Raw genomic sequence first — 21985 nt, 5'->3', positions numbered from 1 at the left:
GTAGGAAATAATGATGGGAGCAAGTGGTGTAGTTTACTCTGAAAATACCTGTTTGTTCGGAAACAGAAAAAAGGGAATAAATTGTTCAAATATAGAAATGGAAGACTTGTAGCCATAACCAAAAGAGTCGGCGTGATTCGGTTTCATGGTTTCATACTAGCCTGCTAACTTGCTGCAGAACACCTTACCATAATATATAAAGGCCTCTCTGGTGGGCACCCATTGCTTGGGCATAGAAGGCAGTACTCCGTGCATGAATCAGAAGGAAGCAAAGGAAACATATTCACTCATGGAACCTAGACAACCACCATGATTTGAGATACTAGCCTTATAGTCTTGGACACATTGCTATCAAGCTTGGTTAATTAGAACTGTCACCATGTTCTACCTGCCTCTCACTTCGAGGAGTAGGAGAAGGTGTATACTATATAGTGATTGCAACGAAAAATCTATTTCTGTTCACAGATTAAGCCGTGAGACTACTAGACACAACTGACAATTTGAAAGCAGAGGATGCTAGAGAAAAATGGCCTCTGGAACAGAGGAATACTACCTAGAGAAAAATGATCATGCTATTTGTGGCAATACTGCCTTATGAATAAGGAAGAAGTAATTTAGCGGGCATGAAATAAAAGGAACCCTGTAAATTGGAAAGCTCAGCTAACTCCCTACTATACACATCAGTCTCACTGAGTACAGAGAACTTGGCTGAGGTTCTGGCACTTCATGGGAGGCTGCGACTTCTTACAAGGTAACCCCGATGCTCCTGGAAGGCATAACCTAGGTTCAAAGTGCCTTGCCTTCTGCAATAGACTGCTGGCACCTGACATGAACTGCGTAGTAAATGAGGCACTGTTATCAGCACTAGAGAAACTGAAGACTAAAGATTCATGAGTCAATATATGTAAGATCATCGCCAAGCACTGTCAATCATTGGGAATCAAAATGAGTTGTGCGTTGATGAGTATGGCTGTTATACATTTAAACAGTGATGATGATGGAAATGGGCCGAATGGCTGATCTTGCTTAGGTTAATCAGAGATGTCAGTGTTGCATTCTACTCCCTCCGTCCTAAAATAATTGTCTCAAGCTTAGTATAAATTTGTACTAGAGCTAGTACAAAGTTGAGACACTTATTTTGGGACGGAGGGAGTACTACTCTTGAAAAAAATATGAAAAAAATATGTTGCATTCCACTAGTTAACAGTGAATTTGGGTACTAATAAGTTCATAGTGCTGCTGGACCTAAGGATGTAAACAGAAACCCAGGCACTTCCAGTTTTTTTTCGAGATGGAGGGTACTTTTATAAACTCATAGCATCAAGCGGATACAAAGAATAATGAGTGACACCCACACTCTGCATGACTAGGATGCACACAACTATAATCAGCAGGCGAATCAGTCTGCTTCCATGACATTTTGTTGTGATAAGAGAATACTGTTTAGTTTCATTTTATATAAAATGGAGCCAGGGTTGTGACCCCTTTCCTCTAAAAAAAGCAATTGCCGATTCATAAAGTGAATTACATAAGAGCCTCAGTTCTTTGTCGAAAAAAAATAAGAGCCTCAGTTAATAGCTACTGAGGTTTTGCTTAGCACATTGCTGATGGTTTTATCAGTTACTTTTGTTTCACTGCTATGTAATTAATATGTTAATAAAAAAGACAAACCAAGATAAAGAGAACTGTGATATCGCTGGAATAAAGCGAATAACAAGAGCTGAAGGAAGCAGTGTGTTATCACTTATCAGTAGTAACTAAAATGAAGCTGGCAAAAAGAAGTATTTTGAGTTAATGATCCCCTGAGCCTGATGCAGCTACCTCATGGTCCTCCTTTGCATCTACAGATCAAAGATGGAGAAACAGGAGGAATACATATGAAAAATTAGTGTACAGAGGCAGAGAGCAACCAGATGAACACATTGAGATATAAGAGCAGTTTTGCCAATTTACCTCCCGATTCCGATGACATGGTGGTTTTAAACAAGTACTGCGAGATCATACCCCTCGCCCTGATGGCATCCTCACTTGCTATCTGGCGCACGCGTTGATGCTAATTCCAATCCTAGGCGTCAGAGCTTGACATGGCTGCATCATTCTCCATATCTATGGCTATGTTATGAATACTGCAGTATATTCAGATTCTGTTTCTTAGAATTTCAGCATCGTGGGTCTGTATAAACTCCAAATAGCCATCAGGAAGCTGTGTGCAGCAAGCCAGGTGATCATTGAACAGAACCTTCAAGCTATTGAGGGGCAAAACTGATGATGAAATGGTCCACTTTAGGAGCCGTCGGCCATCTTGAATATAATGCCAAAACAATGTGTTTGTTTGGCATACTGTCATGAGCTTCCTTAACACTAGTTCAGATTGGATGCAGGACATACTATCAGCATGAACTGAATCCACGCCACCCAGGATCTCCAAAGCAAATTTAAAGCAAATATTAATTGCAGAATTCTTGACCAAACCATGTCTAGCAATAGCATATGGCAGGAGTATCCACACCATCTTTGCGCCTGCGGCAAGAGCAAAAAAAGAAAATGCAGAATCACTTCCAACAGTGTGTCCCAATTTATAGGAAGAAAATAGAATTCTTCAAAATTTAGCTACTCCCTCCGATCCAAGGGAGCTGAATTTGGATCGGGGGGAGTTGTAAGTTCATGAGCATCCTCCCAGACTTAGATATTAGCATGATCTTTGTGTGCAACATCAGAAATAATTTTTTGTCCGCATATGAAATATGCAATTGCAGCGAATTCATGGTCCAATCGAAGTGCCCACGAGTCTGCATTTGATGAAGGAAGAGATTGCCTCTCCTGTCAAACATGCAATTTCCAGATGAATCTAGCTGAAAGAATCAGTAGTTCCTTCTAGCCTAGTCAGGCCTGGCACAGCAACGACTAATCAGATAATCACATAGGCGTAGAGGATGAAGGTAGAGGTCGAGGAATTCCTTCTTCATCCTTGACCACCTGAGGGGCGCCGCACGAAAATCAAACCAGTCCGAACTCTGTCTGCCAGGATCCGATCACCGAGATATAAGGCGCGAATGGGTGGGCGTCGAGGAGGCGCTTGAGCTCGCCGGCGCCGAAGCGGGAGGGAGCCGTGGTAGAGGTGCGCTTCGCTCCCCATCACTCACGACGCCGCCGCAGAGAACGGGATGCGTGGATCGATAGTAACCCGAAAGAGACGAGCGGATTGTTTCATAAATGGCCGGCAATGAGTGGGCCTGCTGGGCCGTGAGCCCGCCTCACAGCTTCATATGGGCAACGACGCTGCGGCACACACACTGCCGAGCAGATTCTCCGAAACATAAAACACTGCCGAGCATCCACTAAAAAAAGAGATGTCCACAAAAACTCAAAAAAAAAGAGATTTTTCTAAGAAAAACTAAAAAAAGAATTGTCCCAAAAAATAAGAATAAAACACTGCCGAGCATAGCATAGGCTTCTTCCTCTCTTCACATCTCCGTTTGCTCCTCTAACTGCGACCCCTGTATGCTCGCTCAGCATGTAAATCTGATGGAAGATTGATTGTTTAAAGCGAGTAGAATGCATGCCCTCCTCGATCACTTCTTAAAGCGAGTAGAATGCATGCCCTCCTCGATCACTTGAATCAGTCCAGTTCTCAAAGTCACTAGATCATGATTGACGCGCGTTGCTGCACCCGTCTAATTTTTCAATAGAGTAATAGTAATTTCAAAAATAGATAGACATGGAAGAATTGGATTCCTATTTTCATGAAAGAACTTATGAACCTACACCAATATTTATTATTTTATATATCTATCATGTTGTATATTTTTCGGGTCATGTTGACCATCCTCTTAGTTCCATGTCTACCAAGTTTTTTCTAGCATCTCATATATTGGATAATAAATTTACAACATAGGCATTTCATGACCATGAAGTGCCAAGAAGTGTCGTGCAAGGAAAGTGGAAACAAATGGCATTTCATGAAACTGATCACTATAGTAATCTTGCCAAAGCTTCTCAGCAAAACACATTGAAATAATAGTGGTGTGACATCCTTGCAAAGGCCTATTTTCTCTTAGTTACATGTATAAGTGACATCAACAATACAATTAAAGGATGGAGTATATGGATTAATGTGGAAAGTTGCAATGCTTTCACTGGATGGGTGAGCTCCTCAACCTTTGGTGTACTCCCAATACTTGCGCCATGTATATATGTAAAGGAAAAAAGATGTGGAAATACTACATATATGGAACCAAAATACAACCGTGACCTTTCTGTTTAGATCAACACAAACGAACATTCTGTATAAATAACAGTCCAAGACACAACAAATAATGTTTGGTGAGCCATTTGGCCCCACTTGTTTATGGACATACATTACAAACTTATAACTATATAAAAAATATACAAAGATGAGCGCACTTTATTTTTATCTAGGAAGAAACTACACAATGAATGTTAGCTTTAGTTGGTTCAGTGCATGTATAGAAATCATCGACACTTACGGTCGCAACGGCATTAGTCTCCATCAAATCTAATGAACCAGAACATGAACATATGTGAGGACTAAACTGGACTAAATTAAATATGCACCATAAAGAGAACTATCATTACAAATTTGTACACAACCAGATAACCGATGTAGATGTTTCAAATAAGACAAGCATATATAGTAGGAGGATCCATTTGGCAAAAAAAACATAAAATGTAAGAGCTATTTATTCTAAAGTATAATGCAAGGAAAAGATAATTCGAGAAATGAAAGGACCATACAATTTGAACAACTACTCATCCAAATACCTTAAGAATCAGGGAATTCTTTATTGCAAATACTAACATAAGAAGAAATAAATGGTGCCTAAAATTCTTTATTCCAAATCATAATGCTAATAATTTGGCATATCATTATTGTACTGCAAGATGAAGCGGCAAAGTAGAGTGATCATGGTCATTCCATCGTTGTCTATCAATGTTGAACTCTAAACACACAAAGTCCTTTCTAAATCATTTAGCAAACTCTTCTTCAATTTTATAAGCCACTTTTCAAGTGTATCAAGAAGTACTTTATTGCAAGGAAACATGGCACCCAATTCAGGCGGGCATGATTGCCGGCCATACGAAGCATTACTCTTCCAACACTTTTTTAGTGTGATGAGTAGTCTGGACAAAAAATGGAAAAATTGACATAAATATTTGTCACAAAAGATACACACTTTACCTATATATTGTAACCCATAAGCCTAACATGTCTGTAATTTAAAATGTATGGCTACCATATTCTCTTATTTAGAGAAACCAAACAACAAACTGGGTTCGTACTTCATACATACAGACTCTACGATAATAACAATAAAGGAATAACACATGAGAAGTCGAGCGACATGGCTCTTATTCCTTGGAGAACATAATAGATATTTATTCAAAGCTGAGATGATCTACTGGAAAGAACGTCCACAAGGACAACACCAAATTAAAAGAGCATTCAATATTTTGTAACAAAAATAATATAGAGCTGGATATACATTTGCATGAAGAATTGTTTCACCTGATAGAAAATCAGCAACTTGACATCCCTATCCTATTTTGCCCGGTTCAATAATAGCTTGTTGGACATCACTGCTGAAAGCTGTGCGATTCCGTGCTAAAGTGTGTGTTTCCTGTTGCTTGAGAGAGCCCAACCACATGAATACATGAGCAACGAAATAACATTTCTTGCAAAAACGGATAACCTGCAATCCCTGCTAAAGCAGAACGACTAAAATCATGATCATAGTAAGATGATATTTTTCTAAAATGAGGAATCAATCTCCGAGCACTTAGAAGGCAGCATTTCGCAAAAAATGTCTCAAAGTCCATACACTTAGCTCTAAAGAGACTACTCATAGCAGCAACCCATTGGTACAGATCAAACCTGTTTTTTGTGATCCATGAAGATAAATTTCGCTCCATGGAGGATCATATCGAAGGGTAACATAATCTGCAGAGTCGTATAGACACATGTTGGTCCAGCGCTGACCCTCTCGGATAATGTTCCGTCGCACTGAAAAAATGCGATAGGGCACATTCTTTTTATTGAATTGAACCACACTGAGGCCTGCAAAACAAGGATTAGCTAAAAGAGAGATGCACATAGGTAGGACGCAGAGATCAGGATAATAAACCAGGACTATACATGGTGATGTGAGCTATATATGCTTACACTTTTTCAGGAAAGCATGAAGGCAACATATGAAGAGTATCATCTTCTATTTTACGAAGAGCCTCTATATGCATAAATTGAACAGTGGATGCGCATTTTTAAGGATTTCTTGGTTGATCTTGTCTGCATCACCAAGCATGGCACTGCAAGAGGGTCCCAAACAATCAATGCACAACAGTGGGCCTGACCATGCTCCTTACATACATTGACAGAGTTTGCCTATGACTTCAACAAATCTCTTCATGAGAAAAGCTCCTTCCAGAAATACTTCATTCCTTTGTACGCATTAAGCATCCTGCCATGGGAAAATGCAAACATGTATAAAGATCTTGTTTTCTTTCCAGTGAGAACGAACATGAGAAAACAATCATTTATAAAAATAGCTCTATTAAATTAATATAAATTACTTGCTCGAAGGCCTTAAAACAAACAAAGTTTGTTGGTTGTCAGAATAACATCTATCTGAAGCCAAAAAAGAACTTGATAGACCATGGTAAATGAGGCATGCAATAAATGCCAACAACTTTATGATAACTAAGAATGAAGTATCGACTGTTAAAATAGATAAATCAAAGATTGAATCTTAGCTTCATTATTCAGCGGTAGATCATAATCATATTTGTTCTAAAAAAACTAAAAGATCCAAAGTATGTACCTAAATAAAATAGCAAGATGAATGAACTGGTATACTGACCAGCACCTGCTGTGTGCAGTGCGCATCATGATCGCCAGTATATGACAGTGCCACACCACACACACCCAACCCTTTCCTCTTCAATCATGCTAAGTAATCAATGGAGAAAGAAAGCATGAATGCGTTCCATTCATAAACGTGCTCGTACCTCGGCCAAACGTTGCGAACCAGCCCATCTGATGGGATCCCTCTAGCAGCTCCAAAGATAATGGCGGATGCACGCTTGCTTGCCTGCCTGCAGGGTAGATTGATTCTGTTCTATCAAGTCAACTTTGGCATGGGTTTACATAATTAGCAAGTAGTACAAGTAACAGTTGTCGCTAGCTTCATTATTTTCTACATGATCGATGGGGTTAGTAGTTCCAATTTCCAAACCAAGAGGCGCCTGTTGCATTCGATCGAGTTTGTTTGATAAGTAGAGTAGTAAGATATTTCTGGAGGAAGGAGTTGGGAACCAATTTTCTTGCTCACCTGTGTCGTCTCCTGCGACCTTAGTTGGTCAACGGGCTCTATGTCCTCGACCTTTCCTGGTAAGAAGGTCCACTCAGCTGGCCAGCTCTAGGGGACAACTCTGAATTTTGCTCTCTGCTTTGCCCAGATGCAGTACTTCCTGATGATGTGTGGCGGCTGGAGAATGCAATCCTTTCCAGATCGAATGGACCATGGCGTCCTTGTTCCAGATCGACTCTTCTTCCCATCCTCCCGTCCTCATCCTCTCATATTCCTCTCACCATCGAAAGGCACAGAGCAGAGGGACAGGGAGGCGGAGATGAAAGGGAGCATACAGAAAGAAAGGATTGAGCCCCTGCCTAGCTAGGTGTGGAAAGATCGAGAGAAGGGAAAGGCCCTGCTTGAGGTTCCTAGCGGCGGCGCTGCCGGGGGCATGGGGCGGCTGTTTCGCTCAGGTCGCTTGGACGGGAGGTCTCAGGAGAAGATATCTGATGTGAGAGAGCGAGATGGGCTGGATCGAGAAGGAGAGGGCCGAGCGAGGGGTTTGTACGATACGGGGCCCAATTAACCACATAGCTCAGTTTTTTCTTTCGGAGCAGCAGCCCCTTAGGACAGGAGATCTGATGGCCAAAAACGTTCAGATCCTAAAAATGAACGGCCAGAAATGCAAATCGTTGAGAGAGCTCGCTTTAGGCTCAGTTTTACTGTCCTAAATTTGTTTATTCTTGGTCCTTGCAGATTTTATGTTACCACTATTTTGTTTGGAAATGTAGTTTGAAATAGCATATTAGTAATGAGCTTCGAATTAAGCAAACTCAAGTTTATTTGAATTCATGACAACAAGAATTATCCAACATCGACTAGTTATAATAAGAAGAGGCGGTATAAAAATGTCAATGCTATAGAGATGTGAAACATCCATGAATGAAGAACGGCAAAAACTCCAACATCGAAAACATCATGCAAGATGCATATGGACTCCGTTTTCAATGAATTCAAGCTTGGCATGAAGATGACCATAAGCTCTAAGACCAACAATGAGAAAAGACAACCAAGAACCAAGAAAGATTGATGGGGTCATAGTCCCAGGGTAGGGTCATAGGCCTGCCCTATAGGTCCTACCCAAGGACTACCCTTCTTAAGGGACAAGGCACTTAGTCAGTTTCGACTGAATTAAGGACTTCCCATCATCCAGTCGGTAATGATTTCCCCATCATCCAGTCGGAGATGAGCATTCGGAGCGTATCAAACTGCCGACTGGATTCCACTATGTATATCGTAACCTCCCTGGAGGGCAACGGTCGTACGTTTTCATACACCATTATTAGCATTTAAGGCATACGTTACCTGTAACGTAGGCACTTATTCGCCATTACTCCACCCCTGCGCACCGGACCGTTGTGAAGGGTAGCGTACTCTATATAAGCCGCCCCTCCCCACTGGTGCAGGGGTTAGCATTTTCACTGTAATCCATATTTCACTGGACATTAAGCTTCCAAGAGCACTGAGACATAGGGCTTTTACCTCCACCGTAGAGGGGCCTGAACTCATACAACCTCGCCATAGCTAAGGCTCTGCCCATCCTTTCGTACCCTACACATCTACTGTCAGACTTATACCCACGACAGTTGGCGCCCACCGTGGGGCAGGCGTCTAAGTGACTTCCGGCGAGTTTGTGACTACATCTTTTCATCATGTCGTCCGGTGGAGATTTGTGCATGGGTCGTGAGATCCTCTTCGGCGCACTCTCCTTCATCGTCGACGATTCGGCATGGCTTCGGGATGCGCCTCTCGACGTCGAGGCGTTCCCTAGTCGCGGGGCTACGCACTTCCGTGCTGGCGCCCGTGACATCCTTCTTCTCCAGCAGTCGGCTCCGGTGTCGATCTTCGCCCCCGTCACGCGCCGCAACAAGCGGTCTCGTCGTCCGTGGCTCCAGCGTCGGGTGCGACACGCCCAGGCGCGCCAGAACGCATCCTCTCAAGTGGCGGTCCTCGAGTCGGTTGTGGTTGCGCCGCCGTCCCAGCGCTCGGACTCAGTTCTGACTGAGTTGCCTTCCGAGTACTTGGGTCGCGGGCCTGCAGCCGAAGTTCACATGGCCAATTCCCATGAAAGTCCCCGCCAAACTGGTCGGAATGAGCACGAGGTCGGCGAGTCATCCGGCGCTTGCCGTCAGCCCCGCCGTTCTGCCAGTCGACACACTCGTCAGAGCAACGTGGAGGTGTTCCGCACACCCGTCCTCAACCTGGCTGCCGCCGCCAAGATAGCCGATTCCCTCCAGCCGACTGATTCAGAGGCTGGCAGAGGGATCGAGCAGATCCGTGCCATGTTGCACACGGCGCAGCAACAGAATTCAGCGGTCTCCCAGTCGCACAACAGGATCCACAATAGTTTTGTTCACGCGAACAAGCATCGTTCAGTTTTCAGCCCCGATTCTCATCAGCGACGCAGAGGAGGCAGCCGTTCCATGAACCCCGAAGATCATCGCTGTTCACGCACCCCTCCGTGGGGTGGGCCCTACGGGCCCCTGTTGGGGAACGTCGCATGGGAAACAAAATTTTTCCTACGCGCATGAAGACCTATCATGGTGATGTCCATCTACGAGAGGGATGAGTGATCTACGTACCCTTGTAGATCGTACAGCAGAAGCGTTAGTGAACGCGGTTGATGTAGTGGAACGTCCTCACGTCCCTCGATCCGCCCCGCGAACAATCCCGCGATCAGTCCCACGATCTAGTACCGAACGGACGACACCTCCGCGTTCAGCACACGTACAGCTCGACGATGATCTCGGCCTTCTTGATCCAGCAAGAGAGACGGAGAGGTAGAAGAGTTCTCCGGCAGCGTGACGGCGCTCCGGAGGTTGGTGATGACCTTGTCTTAGCAGGGCTCCGCCCGAGCTCCGCCCGAGCTCCGCCCGAGCTCCGCAGAAACGCGATCTAGAGGAAAAACCGTGGAGGTATGTGGTCGGGCTGCCGTGGAAAAGTCGTCTCAAATCAGCCCCAATACCTCCGTATATATAGGTGGGAGGGAGGGTACCTTGCCTTGGGGCTCAAGGAGCCCCAAGGGGGTCGGCCGAGTCCAAGGGGGGAAGGCTTCCCCCCCCCCCAAACAGAGTTGGACTTGGTTTGGTGGGTGGGAGTCCTTCCCTTCCTTCCCACCTCCCCTTTTTTTTCTTTCTCTTTGATTTTTATCTCTATGGCGCATAGGGCCCTTTTGGGCTGTCCCACCAGCCCACTAAGGGCTGGTGTGCCACCCTCATGGCCTATGGGCTTCCCCGGGGTGGGTTGCCCCCCCCGGTGAACTCCCAGAACCAATTCGTCATTCACGGTACATTCCCGGTAACTCCGAAAAACTTTCCGGTAATCAAATGAGGTCATCCTATATATCAATCTTCGTTTCCGGACCATTCCGGAAACCCTCGTGACGTCCGGGATCTCATCCGGGACTCCGAACAACATTCGGTAACCAACCATATAACTCAAATACGCATAAAACAACGTCGAACCTTAAGTGTGCAGACCCTGCGGGTTCGAGAACTATGTAGACATGACCCGAGAGACTCCTCGGTCAATATCCAATAGCGGGACCTGGATGCCCATATTGGATCCTACATATTCTACGAAGATCTTATCGTTTGAACCTCAGTGCCAAGGATTCATATAACCCCGTATGTCATTCCCTTTGTCCTTCGGTATGTTACTTGCCCGAGATTCGATCGTCAGTATCCGCATACCTATTTCAATCTCGTTTACCGGCAAGTCTCTTTACTCGTTCCGTAATACAAGATCCATCAACTTACACTAAGTCACATTGCTTGCAAGGCTTGTGTGTGATGTTGTATTACCGAGTGGGCCCCGAGATACCTCTCCGTCACACGGAGTGACAAATCCCAGTCTTGATCCATACTAACTCAACTAACACCTTCGGAGATACCTGTAGAGCATCTTTATAGTCACCCAGTTACGTTGCGACGTTTGATACACATAAAGCATTCCTCCGGTGTCAGTGAGTTATATGATCTCATGGTCATAGGAATAAATACTTGACACGCAGAAAACAGTAGCAACAAAATGACACGATCAACATGCTACGTCTATTAGTTTGGGTCTAGTCCATCACGTGATTCTCCTAATGACGTGATCCAGTTATCAAGCAACAACACCTTGTTCATAATCAGAAGACACTGACTATCTTCGATCAACTGGCTAGCCAACTAGAGGCTTGCTAGGGACGGTGTCTTGTCTATGTATCCACACATGTAAATGAGTCTTCATTCAATACAATTATAGCATGGATAATAAACGATTATCTTGATACAGGAGTTATAATAATAACTATATTTATTATTGCCTCTAGGGCATAATTCCAACAGTCTCCCACTTGCACTAGAGTCAATAATCTAGCCCTCACATCATCATGTGAATTACATTGTAATAAATCTAACACCCATACAGTTCTGGTGTTGATCATGCTTTGGCCGTGGAAGAGGTTTTGTCAGCGGGTCTGCTACATTCAGATCCATGTGCACTTTGCATATATTTACGTCCTCTCCCTCGACGTAGTCGTGGATGAGGTTGAAGCGTCGTTTGATGTGTCTGGTCTTCTTGTGAAACCGTGGTTCCTTTGCTAAGGCAATGGCACCCGTGTTATCACAGAACAAGGTTATTGGATTCAGTGCGCTTGGCACCACTCCAAGATCCGTCATGAACTGCTTCATCCAGACACCCTCCTTAGCCGCCTCCGAGGCAGCCATGTACTCCGCTTCACATGTAGAATCTGCTACGACGCTTTGCTTGGAACTGCACCAGCTTACTGCACCCCCATTAAGAATAAATACGTATCCGGTTTGCGACTTAGAGTCGTCCGGATCTGTGTCAAAGTTTGCATCGACGTAACCTTTTACGGCGAGCTCTTCGTCACCTCCATACACGAGAAACATCTCCTTAGTCCTTTTCAGGTACTTCAGGATATTCTTGACCGCTGTCCAGTGATCCACTCCTGGATTACTCTGGAACCTACCTACCATACTTATGGCCAGGCTAACATCCGGTCTAGTGCACAGCATCGCATACATGATAGAACCTATGGCTCAAGCATAGGGGACGGAGCGCATATGCTCTCTATCTTTATTAGTTGCTGGGCACTGAGTCTTACTCAATCTCGTACCTTGTAGAACTGGCAAGAACCCTTTCTTGGATGTTCCATTTTGAACCTCTTCAAAACTTTATCAAGGTATGTGCTTTGTGAAAGTCCTATCAGGCGTTTTGATCTATCCCTATAGATCTTAATGCCTAGAATGTAAGCAGCTTCTCCTAGGTCCTTCATAGAGAAACTTTTATTCAAGTAACCTTTTATGCTCTCCAAAAACTCCATGTTGTTTCCAATCAATAATATGTCATCCACATATAATATTAGAAACGCCTCAGAGCTCCCACTCACTTTCTTGTAAATACAAGATTCTCCAACCACTTGTATAAACCCAAATGCTTTGATCACCTCATCAAAGCGTTTGTTCCAACTCCGAGATGCTTGCACCAGTCCATAAATGGATCGCTGGAGCTTGCACACCTTGTTAGCATTCTTAGGATCGACAAAACCTTCGGGTTGTATCATATACAACTCTTCCTTAAGGAAACCGTTAAGGAACGCCGTTTTGACATCCATTTGCCAGATTTCATAATCGAAAAATGCAGCTATTGCTAACATGATTCTGACGGACTTAAGCATTGCTACGGGTGAGAAAGTCTCATCGTAGTCAACTCCTTGAACTTGTGAAAAACCCTTTGCCACAAGTCGAGCTTTATAAACGGTCACATTGCCGTCAGCGTCTGTCTTCCTCTTAAAGATCCATTTGTTCTGAATGGCCTTGCGGCCCTCAGGTAGTACTTCCAAAGTCCACACTTTGTTCTCATACATGGATCCTATCTCGGATTTCATGGCCTCTAGCCATTTGTTTGAATCTGGGCCCACCATTGCTTCTTCATAATTTGCAGGTTCATTGTTGTCTAACAACATGATTGATAAGACGGGATTACCGTACCACTCTGGAGCAGCACGTGGTCTCGTCGACCTGCGTGGTTCGACAGAAACTTGAACTGGAGTTTCATGATCATCATCATTAACTTCCTCCTCAACCGGCGTCGCAATGACAGAGGTTTCCCCTTGCCTTGCGCCACCACCCAGAGGGATGAGAGGTTCAACAACCTCGTCAAGTTCTATCTTCCTCCCACTCAATTCTCTCGAGAGAAACTCCTTCTCGAGAAAAGCTCCGTTTTTAGCAACAAACACTTTGCCCTCGGATTTGAGATAGAAGGTGTACCCAACTGTCTCTTTTGGGTAACCTATGAAGACGCAGTTTTCCGCTTTGGGTTCCAGCTTTTCAGGCTGAAGCTTTTTGACATAAGCATCACATCCCCAAACTTTAAGAAACGACAACTTTGGCCTTTTGCCATACCACAGTTCGTATGGTGTCGTCTCAACGGATTTTGATGGTGCCCTATTTAAAATGAATGCAGCTGTTTCTAATGCATAACCCCAAAATGATAACGGCAAATCAGTAAGAGACATCATAGATCGCACCATCTCTAATAGAGTACGATTACGTTCGGACACACCATTACACTGTGGTGTTTCAGGCGGTGTTAACTGTGAAACCATTCCACATTGTCTTAAGTGAGTACCAAACTCGAAACTCAGATATTCACCCCCACGATCAGACCGTAGGAACTTGATCTTCTTGTTACGATGATTTTCCACTTCACTCTGAAATTGCTTGAACTTTTCAAATGTTTCAGACTTGTGCTTCATCAAGTAGACATAACCATATCTACTCAAATCGTCAGTGAAGGTGAGAAAATAACGATATCCGCCGCGTGCCTCCACGCTCATCGGACCACACACATCGGTATGTATGATTTCCAACAAGTCACTTGCACGCTTCATTGTTCCGGAGAACGGAGTCTTAGTCATCTTGCCCATGAGGCATGGTTCGCACGTGTCAAGTGAATCAAAATCAAGTGACTCCAAAAGTCCATCAGCATGGAGTTTCTTCATGCGCTTTACACCAATATGATCTAAGCGGCAGTGCCACAAAAATATGGCGCTATCATTGTTAACTCTAAATCTTTTGGTCTCAATGTTATGTATATGTGTATCGTTATCAAGATTCAATATGAACAATCCTCTCACATTCGGTGCATGACCATAAAAGATGTTACTCATAGAAATAGAACAACCATTATTCTCTGACTTAAAAGAGTAACCGTCTCGCAATAAACAAGATCCAGATATAATGTTCATGCTCAACGCAGGCACTAAATAACAATGATTTAAGTTCATCACTAATCCTGACGGTAACTGAAGTGACACTGTGCCGACGGCGATTGCATCAACCTTGGAACCATTTCCTACGCGCATCGTCACTTCATCTTTCGCCAGCCTTCGTCTATTCTGCAGTTCCTATTTCGAGTTGCAAATATGAGCAACAGAACCGGTATCGAATACCCAGGCACTACTACGAGAGCCGGTTAAGTACACATCAATAACATGTATATCAAATATTCCTGATTTTTCTTTGGCCGCCTTCTTATCTGCCAGATACTTGGGGCAATTGCGCTTCCAGTGACCCATACCCTTGCAATAGTAACACTCCGTTTCAGGCTTAGGTCCAGCTTTGGGTTTCTTCGTCGGATTGGCAACAGGCTTGCCGCTCTTCTTCGAATTTCCCTTCTTGCCTTTGCCGTTTCTCTTGAAACTAGTGGTCTTATTCACCATCAACACTTGATGCTCTTTACGGAGTTCAGACTCTGCGACTTTCAGCATCGCAAACAACTCGCCGGGAGACTTGTTCATCCCTTGCATGTTGTAGTTCAACACAAAGCCTTTATAGCTTGGCGGCAGTGGTTGAAGGATTCTGTCAGTGATAGCTTCTTGCGGGAGATCAATCCCCAGCTCAGCTAGACGGTTTGAGTACCCAGACATTTTGAGCACATGTTCACTGACGGATGAGTTTTCCTCCATCTTGCAAGCATAGAATTTATCGGAGGTCTCATACCTCTCGATCCGGGCGTTCTTCTGAAAGATAAACTTCAACTCGTGGAACATCTCAAATGCTCCATGACGCTCAAAGCGACGTTGAAGTCCCGGTTCTAAGCCATACAAGACTGCACATTGAACTATTGAGTAGTCCTCCTTACGTGCTAACCAAGCGTTCTTAACATCCTGATCAGCCGTAGCGGGTGGTTCATCTCCTAGCGCAGCATTAAGGACATAATCCTTTTTCCCAGCTTGTAAGATTAGCTTAAGATTACGAGCCCAGTCTACAAAGTTGCTTCCATCATCTTTCAACTTAGCTTTCTCTAGGAACGTATTAAAATTCAGGATGACTGTCGCGTGAGCCATGATCTACAACACAAATATATTCAAAGTGGACTTAGACTATGTTCAAGATAATTAGAGTTTAACTTAATCAAATTATTCGCTAAACTCCCACTCAAAAAGTACATCTCTCTAGTCATTTGAGTGGTTCATGATCCACTTACACTAGCTCAAGTCCGATCATCACGTTAGTTGAGCATAGTTTCAGTGGTAAGCATCCCTATGCTAATCATATCATCTATATGATTCATGATCGACCTTTCGGTCTCATGTGTTCCGAGGCCATGTCTGCACATGCTAGGCTCGTCAAGCTTAACCCGAGTGTTCCGCGTGCGCAACTGTTTTGCACCCGTTGTATGTGAACGTTGAGTCTATCACACCCGATCATCACGTGGTGTCTCGAAACGACGAACTGTAGCAACGGTGCACAGTCGGGGAAAACACAATTTCGTCTTGAAATTTTAGTGAGAGATCACCTCATAATGCTACCGTCGTTCTAAGCAAAATAAGGTGCATAAAAGGATTAACATCACATGCAATTCATAAGTGACATGATATGGCCATCATCACGTGCTTCTTGATCTTCATCACCAAAGCACCGGCACGATCTTCTTGTCACCGGCGCCACGCCATGATCTCCATCAACGTGTTGCCATCGGGGTTGTCGTGCTACTCATGCTATTACTACTAAAGCTACATCCTAGCAAAATAGTAAACGCATCTGCAAGCACAAACGTTAGTATAAAGACAACCCTATGGCTCCTGCCGGTTGCCGTACCATCGACGTGCAAGTCGATATTTCTATTACAACATGATCATCTCATACATCCAATATATCACATCACATCGTTGGCCATATCACATCACAAGCATACCCTGCAAAAACAAGTTAGACGTCCTCTAATTTTGTTGTTGCATGTTTTACGTGGTGACCAAGGGTATCTAGTAGGATCGCATCTTACTTACGCAAACACCACAACGGAGATATATGAGTTGCTATTTAACCTCATCCAAGGACCTCCTCGGTCAAATCCGATTCAACTAAAGTTGGAGAAACCGACACTTGCCAGTCATCTTTGAGCAACGGAGTTACTCGTAACGATGAAACCAGTCTCTCGTAAGCGTACGAGTAATGTCGGTCCAAGCCGCTTCAATCCAACAATACCACAGAATCATGAAAAGACTAAGGAGGGCAGCAAAACGCACATCACCGCCCACAAAAACTTTTGTGTTCTACTCGAGAAGACATCTACGCATGAACCTGGCTTTGATACCACTGTTGGGGAACGTCGCATGGGAAACAAAAATTTTCCTACGCGCATGAAGACCTATAATGGTGATGTCCATCTACGAGAGGGGATGAGTGATCTACGTACCCTTGTAGATCGTACAGCAGAAGCGTTAGTGAACGCGGTTGATGTAGTGGAACGTCCTCACGTCCCTCGATCCGCCCCGCGAACAATCCCGCGATCAGTCCCACGATCTAGTACCGAACGGACGGCACCTCCGCGTTCAGCACACGTACAGCTCGACGATGATCTCGGCCTTCTTAATCCAGCAAGAGAGACGGAGAGGTAGAAGAGTTCTCCGGCAGCGTGACGGCGCTCCGGAGGTTGGTGATGACCTTGTCTTAGCAGGGCTCCGCTCGAGCTCCGCAGAAACGCGATCTAGAGGAAAAACCGTGGAGGTATGTGGTCGGGCTGCCGTGGAAAAGTCGTCTCAAATCAGCCCCAATACCTCCTTATATATAGGTGGGAGGGAGGGGACCTTGCCTTGGGGCTCAAGGAGCCCCAAGGGGGTCGGCCGAGTCCAAGGGGGGAAGGCTCCCCCCCCAAACCGAGTTGGACTTGGTTTGGTGGGTGGGAGTCCTTCCCTTCCTTCCCACCTCCCCTTTTTTTTCTTTCTCTTTGATTTTTATCTCTATGGCGCATAGGGCCCTTTTGGGCTGTCCCACAAGCCCACTAAGGGCTGGTGCGCCACCCTCATGGCCTATGGGCTTCCCCGGGGTGGGTTGCCCCCCCCGGTGAACTCCCGGAACCCATTCGTCATTCTCGGTACATTCCCGGTAACTCCGAAAAACTTTCCGGTAATCAAATGAGGTCATCCTATATATCAATCTTCGTTTTCGGACCATTCCGGAAACCCTCGTGACGTCCGTGATCTCATCCGGGACTCCGAACAACATTCGGTAACCAACCATATAACTCAAATACGCATAAAACAACGTCGAACCTTAAGTGTGCAGACCCTGCGGGTTCGAGAACTATGTAGACATGACCCGAGAGACTCCCCGGTCAATATCCAATAGCGGGACCTGGATGCCCATATTGGATCCTACATATTCTACGAAGATCTTCGTTTGAACCTCAGTGCCAAGGATTCATATAACCCCGTATGTCATTCCCTTTGTCCTTCGGTATGTTACTTGCCCGAGATTCGATCGTCAGTATCCGCATACCTATTTCAATCTCGTTAACCGGAAAGTCTCTTTACTCGTTCCATAATACAAGATCCCGCAACTTACACTAAGTCACATTGCTTGCAAGGCTTGTGTGTGATGTTGTATTACCGAGTGGGCCCCGAGATACCTCTCCGTCACACGGAGTGACAAATCCCAGTCTTGATCCATACTAACTCAACTAACACCTTCGGAGATACCTGTAGAGCATCTTTATAGTCACCCAGTTACGTTGCAACGTTTGATACACACAAAGCATTCCTCCGGTGTCAGTAAGTTATATGATCTCATGGTCATAGGAATAAATACTTGACACGCAGAAAACAGTAGCAACAAAATGACACGATCAACATGCTACGTCTATTAGTTTGGTTCTAGTCCATCACGTGATTCTCCTAATGACGTGATCCAGTTATCAAGCAACAACACCTTGTTCAGAATCAGAAGACACTGACTATCTTCGATCAACTGGCTAGCCAACTAGAGGCTTGCTAGGGACGGTGTCTTGTCTATGTATCCACACATGTAAATGAGTCTTCATTCAATACAATTATAGCATGGATAATAAACGATTATCTTGATACAAGAATTATAATAATAACTATATTTATTATTGCCTCTAGGGCATAATTCCAACAGCCCCGACATCATGATGATCGGCGTTCAGTCGGTGACACTTATGATCCAAGGTCCGACGCAAGAGGGTACATCGCCCAGAGGAAGGTCGACAGGAGTCGAGCCCACCGCGATGGTCACGATAGAGACCGACTGAGTGGAAGCAGGACCATCGTCTCTGGCCTCGACTGTTTCAGTCCGGCCATCCGTTCGGCTGACATCCCTCCCAACTTCTGATTGGCGACGGGGATCAGCAAGTTTACAGGAGAATCCAAGCCAGAAACGTGGCTGGACGACTACCGGGTGGCGGTCCAGATCGGTGGTGGTGATGACCAGGTCGCCATGAAACATCTCCCCCTGATGCTCGACGGCTCGGTACGAGTGTGGCTGAACCAGTTAGCTCCTTCAAGCATCTACAGCTGGGCAGATCTGGCCCGAGTCTTCATCAGGACGTTCGAGGGGACGTGCAAACGCCCTGCTGGTCTCATAGAGCTCCAAAACTGTGTCCAGAAGCAGAATGAGCCCCTGCGCGATTTCATCCAGCGTTGGACAACCCTCTACCACACGGTCGAGAACGTCATAGAGCACCAAGCAGTCTGCGCCTTCAAGGCAGGCGTGCGGTACAGGGATCTGTACCTGAAGTTCGGTCGGACAGGCGACATCTCCATGAGCAAGATGATGGAGATAGTGGCACGCTATGCAAATGGCGAAGAAGAGGACCGCATTCGTAGCGGCAAGCATAAAGCAGTCGCCGATGGAGATGGGAACAACACTCGGAAGCAGAAGCATAAAGCTCCGTCCACTCCGCAGGCAGAGGTCGCAGCCGTTACCAATGCCAAGTTCAAGGGCAAGGGGAAGGCTCAGTTCACCCCCAAGAAGAAGCAGTTCGGAAACCACATCCTGGATCAGCCATGTCCAATCCACACGAAGATGGACGAAGAAGGCAACGCCATATTCCCGAAGCATACCACTCGGCAATGTCGCCTCCTAATCCAAGGGTTCGGCGAAGGGCAGCCGAGTGAAAAGGACAACGAACAGGATGATGAGGACAAGGAGGATCCGTTCCCCCAAGTCCATGCAACACTGATGATTTTTGCTGACGTGGAAAGCAAGAGTCGTCTGAAGCTGGTGAACAGGGAGGTGAACATGGCCACCCCAACCAACCTCACATTCCTCAAATGGTCTCAGACCGCGATCACCTTTGACCAGTCAGATCATCCAGCACACGTGCCCATCCCAGGGAGGCAGGCTCTGGTCGTCGACCCGGTGGTGGAAGGAGTTCGACTGCGCAAAGTCCTCATGGACGGCGGCAGCGGCTTGAACATCATGTACGCCGACACTCTCAAGGGGTTGGGAATTCCGATGTCCAAACTTAGCGAGAGCAGCATGCAGTTCCACGGAGTCATCCATGGACGAAAGGCCAAGTCACTCGGCCAGATCTCGTTGGACGTCGTTTTCGGCTCCGACAAGAACTTCCGCAAGGAAAAGCTGACATTCGAGATGGTGGACTTCCAGAGTGCATACCACGCGATTCTGGGCCGTCCGGCGTATGCGCGTTTCATGGCCCGTCCATGTTACGTGTACCTGAAGCTGAAGATGCCAGGTCCCAAAGGTGTGATCACTGTCACAGGCAATCGGCAGCGGGCCGAGGAGTGTCTGCAGCAGGGGTCGAGGATCGCCGATCAGCAGATGGCTATCCTCGAGCTCGACGAGTACAAGAAGACAGCCGACCCTGCTGACTTGATGCGTTCGAAGAAGCCAGCTTCGTAGTCCGCATTCCAGTCGGCGGGAGACACGAAGAAGGTCAGCATCCACCCGACGGAAGACACCGCTGCCCCGACGAACTTCTCCACCACCCTCGATCCAAAATAGGAAGCCGAGCTCATCCAATTCCTCCGTGAGAACTGGGACGTCTTCGCATGGAAGCCCGCTGACATGCTAGGTGTACCCAGGGAGTTGGCTGAGCACCGATTGCATGTGGATCCTGCTGCTCGACCTGTCCGAGAACGCCTGCGTCGGTCCGCCGCGCACAAGAGGAAGGCAATCGGAGAGGAGGTGGCTAAACTTTTGGCAGCCAACTTCATTCGCGAGGTACACCACTCCGAGTGGCTCGCCAATGTTGTTATGGTGCCCAAGAAGGACAAGTCTCTTCGAATGTGCATCGACTTCAAGCATCTCAATAAGGTCTACCCGAAAGACCATTTCCCGCTCCCCCGCATTGATCAAATTGTCGATTCGACTGCGGGTTGCGAGCGTTTGTCATTCCTTGATGCCTACTCGGGCTATCATCAGATCCGTCTGTATGGCCCCGATGAATTAAAGACAACCTTCATCACCCCATTCGGGTGCTTCTGCTACATCACTATGCCGTTCGGTTTGAAGAATGCAGGAGCAACTTTTATGCGCATGATCCAAAAATGCCTCCTTGACCAGATCGGTCGAAATGTGGAAACGTATATGGATGATATCGTAGTCAAGTCACGCAAAGGTTCCGACCTGCTGACTGACTTGGCAGAAACATTCGCCAACCTTCGTAGGTACGATATCAAGCTCAACCCTGCCAAGTGTTCATTCGGTGTTCCCAACGGAAAGTTACTCAGTTTCTTCGTTTCCGAACGAGGGATCGATGTCAACCCCGAAAAGATCGGGACCATTGTCCGAATGGAGCAGCCGGTCAGAATACACGATGTTCAAAGGCTCACAGGTTGCCTAGCGGCTTTGAGCAGGTTTATCAGTCGACTCGGCGAAAAAGCGCTACCTCTGTACCGACTCATGAAGAAATCAGATACTTTCGAGTGGACAGACGAAGCCCAAATTGCATTCGACGACCTCAAAGCCCTGCTTTCCACCCAGCCGGTTCTTACTGCTCCGCTCAGTAAAGAACCCCTTCTTCTGTACATCGCGGCTACAAATCAAGTCGTCAGCACTGTTCTCACAGTCGAACGCGAAGAAGAAGGCAAGTCATACAAGGTTCAGCGGCCAGTGTATTATGTCTCCGAAGTCCTGACTCCTTCCAAGCAGAGGTATGCCCATTATCAAAAGCTTATTTACGAGATTTACATGACTGCGAAGAAGGTGGCTCATTATTTCCAAGACCACTCGGTGACCGTCGTTTCTGATGCTCCGTTGTCAGAAATCCTCCACAATCGGGACGCATCAGGCCGAGTGGCGACGTGGGCAATGGAGATGTTATAATGTGACATGAAGTTC

The 21985-nt window shown here is 45.9% G+C and overlaps 1 long non-coding RNA gene across 2 annotated transcripts; it reads right to left on the bottom strand.

Moving 5' to 3' along the window:
* Positions 1-4058: 4058 nt before the first annotated feature.
* Positions 4059-7827, bottom strand: LOC123404488. Of its 2 annotated transcripts, none has more exons than XR_006611815.1 (4): positions 7347-7827; positions 7024-7110; positions 6386-6476; positions 4059-6076 (listed from the first exon to the last, which is right to left on the bottom strand). It is a non-coding gene; the product is annotated as an uncharacterized LOC123404488 (long non-coding RNA). The 2 variants fall into 2 exon arrangements; XR_006611814.1 differs by having other exon boundaries at positions 4061-6076; positions 6182-6476.
* Between the last annotated feature and the right edge of the window lie 14158 nt (positions 7828-21985).

This window comes from Hordeum vulgare, chromosome 6H (genome assembly GCF_904849725.1).
Source record: "Hordeum vulgare subsp. vulgare chromosome 6H, MorexV3_pseudomolecules_assembly, whole genome shotgun sequence".
NCBI classification, from domain to species: domain Eukaryota; kingdom Viridiplantae; phylum Streptophyta; class Magnoliopsida; order Poales; family Poaceae; genus Hordeum; species Hordeum vulgare.
This window is presented reverse-complemented; position numbering and strand designations above follow the sequence as displayed.